This window comes from Dermacentor silvarum, chromosome 3 (genome assembly GCF_013339745.2).
Source record: "Dermacentor silvarum isolate Dsil-2018 chromosome 3, BIME_Dsil_1.4, whole genome shotgun sequence".
In the NCBI taxonomy this organism is placed as follows: Eukaryota; Metazoa; Arthropoda; class Arachnida; order Ixodida; family Ixodidae; genus Dermacentor; species Dermacentor silvarum.
This window is the reverse complement of record NC_051156.1, coordinates 178,800-186,214: the sequence shown is the minus strand read 5'-3', so window position 1 is coordinate 186,214 and position 7,415 is coordinate 178,800. Positions and strand designations below refer to the sequence as shown.

Here is a 7,415-nt window from a genome sequence, read left to right as displayed (position 1 = left end):
AATTCAACCCCCCCCCCTGGCAGAGATTCTGGGTGCGCTACTGAGCCCAGATGTGTTCTCAGTCTGCTTCAGTGGGAGTATAGTTACTAACACAGTGAATGATCATGAATCGGTGTGTTTTTAGAAAGTGCCTTAATTATGCAGCTGTGCATAATGCTATACTCTCTTCTAGCACTGATTTCTTGACATATGCCTTCAAAAAATGAAGTCAACTGCATGACATATTACGAGACAGAATTGTCTAAGTTATTCAAGTGAAAAATCAACCTGGTGAAAGCTTCTTGAATGATGCTGAATAACACAGGTAAGTTAGGGAATGCTTTGGAAAGCCTGTTTACGTGGATTTAATTCAAGTTGCATGCCTCATTGAAATCTTGCATTGAGAATTATTTTATGCCGGTGAGTGCACACATATTTGTATTTATTTCTGATGTTCTTCTTCGTTAATTACTTTCTTGGTTCAGTGCATATAAATATTAAGCACGAGATACTGGATTATTGTTTTTTCTTTGCAATAGCAAATTACAATATTTGTTTAACAGCACACCTTACATAAATGAGCTCACTAAAAGTCGATTGGCAAGCAAAACATGTACTTGTCTTTTGAATATTCCAGCTTATGTTTTAGTGTGTGCAGTTCCAACACGATTCTTGAGAAGCACTACTTGACTGTTACAAGTATGTGATGTACAATTACTCAGCACAGCACTCAGATCCAAGCTATTGCAGACTGGTACTTACCACAGAATGCTAACTAATCACGCCTCAGGATTTTTTTTATTTGCTTGGGTTGCCACACGGCATAATGTCAGTATGCCTCAGGATTGTAGAGGTGAGATGCCGAGTACATATTAAGGACGGGGGAGGGGGGGGGGCGCCTTTTGCATGAAAATTGGTAAAGGAAGTATTATTTGTAGGGGTGGAAGAATATTTGAAGTTTTGAATATGAATAGAACATTACATGCTAACTATTCGTATTCTAAAATAATTAACTATTCAGCATTTTTGATTAAGTAAAACTAACCAAATACTTTGCAGTAACCGAGTGTTAAAGTTATTACTGTTCACCATCTGCTAACAAAGTATCACAAATTATCACAAGTGAAACAACAAAACTTTTTTGAAGGAATGCAGAAACAAAATTGGTAATGCAAACTTTGTTTTTGGTTTCATCATGGAAGGCTACATGACAACTCCTGATTTTTCCTTATAGTCTATCATTTAATTGTATTCACAGTCTAGTCATGTAAATTTTTTATAACAAGTGATTTTTTTTCTCGCAACCTGTCCTTTTACATGTCTTTACAGCAAAATAGTCCTTCTGCAGCTTTTGTCTTCCGGTTTTTTTTTTTTTTTTTTTTTGCGGCAACCATTTATTTAGTACTTTTTTACAGCTAGTCGTACAGCAGCAATTTATTCTTAGAAATCTTGTTTGCCACCAGGCTCTAAAATTTTGAGAGGTGTTTGTGCAGTTTTTCAAATGACAATTAGTGAACTTGTGTTTAAAAATAATCCTAATCTTCCCTGATAGTTAGCAGTATTTTTCTTTTTTTGTATTCAGTACAAGCACGGTGCTTAATATACTAAGATGAATATGCCTACTGTAAATGTATGCATCTGTATTCGACTATTCGATACTTACTATTTCCATTACAAAAAATTTAGATTTGCCAACCTCTAATTATTTGCATTGAAGTAGTGAAGAGTTTGACGGAAGCTCGTCTGGTCTGGTCGAAAGATGCATGGTAAGTAGTTTAAACACAAACCATAAAAATGAAAAATTAGAGATGGTTCAACTGCAGCTTTGTTCACAATCATGGCTCTCAGGTAGGAGCTGAAACATTTAATATTTATTTTTGTGGTTGGCGTTCGATTTTCAATTGATTATTATAATTAATTGCATTCATCTAGTCCTAAAGAAGAGGCAATGTAATTGGAGTACTACTCCTTGAATTATGTTTCCATTGCCGAGTATTTTTTAATTTAACTTTATTCACCACACAGGTAAAACTCATACATATTCATTCTTTCAAGGACGTCACCACTAGTAGAGAGTGTTATTCTGCGCTTGCACAATTATTTTCAGAGATTTCCAGCAAATATGTAGTCCTCATAAACAGTACCTAAATAATTTTAGCCTATGTGGTTATTCATTAACCATGTAGGCTTCATCAACTACTGACACGACTCGGCCTTGGCAAACTTGTGAGCTCACAAATTTGAGCATGCAGCAACCCACCTCCATATTTGTTTCGATTAAGGCTTCTCCTTTGGTGCTACTCTGGATCTGCACAGTTTCCTGTGATTACCACCATGGGCTTCAAGGCAGACAAACTCAGGAAAACGTTTCGTGTACAAACGTGGTGCTTTCACACTTTTGCTGATAAAGACGGACATTGAAATCAAGGGTGCCATACCAGGCATGTTGGTCACCGACAGAACTGCGGGGGGGGGGGGGGGGGGGGGGGGTTCTGAAAGTATTCACCTAGTGGACACGTCCATTTCATCTGTTGCTGAAGTGTTGATTGACTGGGGCACCTGTCTCCTTCTCATGCATTCCCCAGCCCAGCCAATCAGAATTTAAGCAGCAGTTGCAATGAATATGTCCGTTCGGTTGACACTTGCAGAATACACCCCCTGTGCTCTGTCCTATTTTCTGCCCTTCCCCATGTAATTTACTCAGTAAACTACTTGTTCATATGTTGGTTACCTTAATCAATGTTCGAATAGCTCAACGCTTAAATAGGTATGTACAAGTAAGGCACTATAAACCAAGCAGTTAGGTTGGCGATTGCCACCATACAGACTCAACCAATGGCTTCACTGTAGCTGGTAACCATGGTACCATGGTAACTTACCATGGTAACTTTACTGCACTTTGAATGTAGAGAAGGTGGAATATAAAAATAGACTAGCATTTCTCTAATGTGCATCACCCCCTCCACTTTGTGTTGTTACACTCAGTATGTTCAACCCAAACAAAGTAATAACAAAAAGGAATTGTGACACGAATTTCATTTCACTGCCTCATTTTTAGAGGTGTAGCAAGATTCTTTAATTGCATTACCAGTTGTTACTCAAGTTTCAGCTATCAAGGCCTTATGGCACGTTCGGACATTATCTGAACTGAGTAAACGCCACAGATTGCATAAGTTCTCAATACATTTTCACAGCTTCCTTCACCTTTAGTTTTTAATTAAAGCCAGCATTTCTCTTGTGACCATCTTTAAAGAGCTTGTAGTAATGTATACCTAACATAAAAGATGGGTGCTTTGTAGTGCTAGCATGCTCTGTCCTAGAGTATATTGTTGTATGGAAAATTTGCCGACACACAAGCCCGACAAATGCCACATCAAGCATTGGTGTTTGCTATTCCGCCTGGTGTTTAAATTTTACAGCATGTACACATTTTACCAGTGCACCACTAAAAAGAGTTCAAAGCTCTTCCTGAAAACTCTCACAATTAAGCACTTATCACACTCAATTTCCCAAATAAGTGGTTTGCTGAAAAATATACAGGTATACAAGCATAATTAGACAATGAAGAGTGTGGGTAGGAGCACTTTATTTTCAGCACACATGTATTTTTGATGAACTGCTTCTATACTGGTGAAATCTGTGCTTTTAATAAAAGTACACCATGCTGCTTCATCACTCCATGCCAACTGCAAGTATCCTGTACCAGGAAGTCAAACCAACACGTGGGATGTTCAGTCTGTGAAAATAAAAACGAGTTTGAAACGTTGACGTGTAAAAAGTAAAGCACACTCAAGAAAACAAACACAGCACAAGAACAAATCCAACGAATCAGAATTACATTTGAGAGCAAACATATAGTTTCTATGGCACAGTGAAGAAACCTTATTCCTCCGACGTTTTTTTTTTTTTTTTTTTGTGAGAAAAGCTGAAAGTGCACGTGTTATATCCCATTTTGTGTATCTTTCACCTTTTCACACACAAAAAGAGATGTCGTCTTAACGTGCCCAACTGTCTTTGCATATCCATTTCTCTGCTCTCACACCCTAATACCTACAGTTAAAGGTTGTAGTAATTCTTAGCTTGAATGAATCAACACCAGCTACGTGCACTGTGCTACTAAACGTGGCAATGTAATTTAAGTGCATGCACAGCACATTCATGTGCTATATACGTTTGCTCTTGAGTGTAGGTAAGATAAATAAAAGGAAGGCATGTTGATAAGAATGGTCCTTGATGCGCTATGCAGAAGTGCTCTCCCATTTGGACAGAAGTTAAGTGCAACCGCAATGAACAAGAAGACAACATATACAGCATTTCAAATCTAGAGACTCGATGTGCTGGAGATTTTTCTGAACTCACGGTAAAAAATCTAGGTGCTAAAGGTGAACATATATAAACTCTGCTCAAACTGGTAATGCTATGTGTAGCTTAGTTTTACAAAATATGCCCTACCACTGGTCTCCCAAGCTGAGGCTGCAGTCCAGTTGCAAATGGAGATCACTCAATTATGTCTAGGGCACACTTGAGCAAAATGCAGACAAAAATTACTGCACCACTGAGAATGTACTAGAGGCTTCAACAAAGCAGCTGATAGCCTGCATGGACTGGAGCAAGAGAAGTGCGTTTTGGGTCTAGGTGTGCACAGCTTACAGTTCCTCGTGGGCACTATTTAATATATTTTAGATATTTCACTTACTTCTTGGTTTCAGGCAATAAATATAATGTATTTTGCATCCTTTCCACTGTTAAATACTCAAACCCAGGATACCACAGGTCTGTTTCTGGCATCTGATTTCTTCTCAGAAATCTACCCCTCTAAAAAAATTTCACAGGTACTTAACCCCACCCTCTCTTGAGAAGAGCCTGGTTTTTTAACTTAACAATGCCACTAATTACACAGTGACTCCTTGCGATGTGATGTACGTAAGCACTTTAAAAGGACAGGAAAATTTAATAGCAGTATGACAGGTACACAACAAAGCAAAGGATAAACCATCACACACGCTGCCATCAATGTTCATGTCTCCATTTCAATGTGGATGTTTTTTATCAGTGAAGATGTCATTAAAATGAATGTCATAATATCACAATAGCAAAAGCAAATGGGCAAGGGTCCTTGCATTGTGAACTGACAAATGTGCTTTAGTATGTTTCACCGTAATACACAGTGTTTTGCAGTGAAGCATACTAATAGCGGCAAGGGTGAACCTATCACGTAGGGTTTAGGCAAACTACAGTACACGTATCCTGCAGTGAGGATTCTTCTGTATTGCGGTAAAGCATATTGATAGTGAAAAACTTGGCATGTAAAGATTTAGCCAACAAAAGTTGTCGAAACATCATCCTGCCGCAAAAATATGCTTTGTTGAGACTATAACGTTGAGTCTGGAAAGGTTCGTCGCTGGCTGAAACCCTACACTCCCGATTCGTGTGACTATCGGTATGCTTCACCGCAATACACAAACTGCGGTGATAAACAGTGGTCGAACAGGCTGGTGCAAACGTTTCGACAAGAGAGCTTGCCTTAACCAGCTTTTCTTGGCAGTTTTCATACATGTGAGTACACCTGCCAATACACTTATTACGCTCCTCGGCGCGCGTAATTCGATGGGAGACGGCGAGTGCGCGCGTACATAGTTAAGGAACACATATTACATGTCCCGTGATAGCGGCCCCTTTTCACTTTTGATATGCTTCACTGTAATAATTTTTGGGTAAGCTTCACCGCGTAACACAAGTCTACTGCGGCGAAGCTGACTAGGAAGCCGATTCATTCAACGCATCTTACGAGGCAGGTCCGCTTATCACGCTTGGCAACGTTTGAACACCACACTTACTGCATTCATTTCTTTATAGTTATTTTAATTGTATTGTCATAGGGATCCTGCATCTCGCAGTAGCACGCTGATACTGCGTCATAATCGTTCTAACTGCATCAGGACAGCGTGTAGCTGGTAAGCGTGCATGCTACAGGCACGGCGGCACTGGCTCTTGTTGGGAAACTTCAAGACGCTCTTTCGCGCAGTAATGCCATTTGTCTTATTAAAAAGAATGCAGGTGATGACTAAATGAAATGCAGCAAAGCTGTAGAAAAAGCAGTAGCAAAGCTGTTCGACCATCTCGCGCAAAAACGCGATTTAACATGATCTGGCGGAACAGCTCACCATGTCAGGATTTCCTTACGTCCTCGTTTTTTCACGCATCATTCACTGAACCACACTACTGGATGGTTCTGTACACGTACTAACGATCCTGACGGAGGATCAGCTTTATAGCTTTATATGGGATTCCCCGGCCCATTCCACGGGCCGGCTGCAATTTGACGCGGCCATGAGGCAAAATATGCGCGCAAGATAACTAACGGCAACACATCAAGCAGCTGACAGCCCCAACCTTTTATTACATGCATATAGAGGGAAAAATTGATTACTTACGCTGTAAGAAGGCACGGAATACGGACCGCTTCACAACGCGACCGACCCCGAAAAACGGCCGCCATGAAAATAAACGGATGTGACATCATGGGTTATAGCGAACGTTACGTCATGGGTGAACGCAGACGTTTTGGACACCTTTTGTCTGCTGCGACCCGGTCGCAGCAGTCACGGCATTTTTTTATTTTTATTTGTTCGAAAAACAATGAGGTGTGGTTAGCTTACCTGCTGTGATGGAATAGTTCGGCACGTATGTCTGTGTGCAGTCAGGTGGTAATAAATGTCAGAGACGCACGAACGAATTTAAACGAACATTTATATAACATGATGGGACTGAAACAAGACAAACACTAAACACAGCATACAGAGCAAAAGTCCTTACATCAAACACGTCTACACGAGGTCCTACGCGCAACGTTCGAGAGAAGAGCAAATAGGCCTCACGGATTCAGTACTGATGTCGTCGATCGGCGGTAGGTCGTCTCAAGCAGTCGCGACGATTTCTGTTGATGGACTAACGCACGATGACCCTCGTGGGAGGCGAGCCAAGGCCGGATGACAGCACGGGTCTTCAAATGAGGCAGGCGACGGCCCACGGCTGCATTACCGTGGCCAGAGCACTCGAACGGGTGTCAGGCGGGTGGCTTCCACCGCCACAACTCCACATGCCACCTCGAGCAAGAGGCGGCCTCCAAGCAAAGGCCTCAGTTAGGCCTCGAGCAAAGGCCTCGGTTAGGCCTCGAGCAAAGGCCTCGGTTAGGCCTCGAGCAATGGCCTCGGTTAGGCCTCGCCCCGGACACAGCCTGAAGCTGCTCCACAGGCGGCAACGAGCAGGCAGCAGCCAGGCCTGCTCCAAACGGCGTCGCACCAGGCGCTACTCCGCGTCTGCACCGACAGGCAGGCGCGTTGTCCTCAGGGCCGCCTCAGGTACCGCGGCAGGAGCTCCCGGAACAGCGCACTGGTCCTGCGTCTTCCAGTCACGAGCCCGCTCTGCCCGTTCGG

General features: G+C 41.9%; 1 long non-coding RNA gene across 1 annotated transcript; it reads right to left on the bottom strand.

Moving 5' to 3' along the window:
- Positions 1–3,548: 3,548 nt before the first annotated feature.
- On the bottom strand, positions 3,549–6,498 carry LOC125943706 (uncharacterized). Its single transcript, XR_007465848.1, has 2 exons — positions 6,414–6,498; positions 3,549–3,715 (listed from the first exon to the last, which is right to left on the bottom strand). It is a non-coding gene; the product is annotated as an uncharacterized LOC125943706 (long non-coding RNA).
- Between the last annotated feature and the right edge of the window lie 917 nt (positions 6,499–7,415).